This window comes from Apaloderma vittatum, unplaced genomic scaffold (assembly GCF_000703405.1).
Source record: "Apaloderma vittatum isolate BGI_N311 unplaced genomic scaffold, ASM70340v1 scaffold18037, whole genome shotgun sequence".
Lineage (NCBI taxonomy): Eukaryota > Metazoa > Chordata > Aves > Trogoniformes > Trogonidae > Apaloderma > Apaloderma vittatum.
This window is the reverse complement of record NW_009724801.1, coordinates 1-264: the sequence shown is the minus strand read 5'-3', so window position 1 is coordinate 264 and position 264 is coordinate 1.

Here is a 264-nt window from a genome sequence, read left to right as displayed (position 1 = left end):
GCCCTTCTGGCCCTCCCCCCGCCGGGCGCTGCCGGTCCCCGTCCTCCCTTTACTCCTCCCTTTCAGATCTGACACGTTTTCCCCCTTCCACCTCCTCCCCGCTCTCAAACCCAAGCTCCCCCTGCGCACTGGCCCCCCTTTCGGAGGAAGAAAGAACAAACAAAACAGGAGATTAAATTCGCTTTCTACTCCAGAGCCCCCAGCGCCAGGGGCACGGAGTTACCCAAAGTAAGTCGGGAGGAATCCGCCCTCCTTCCAGCCCCC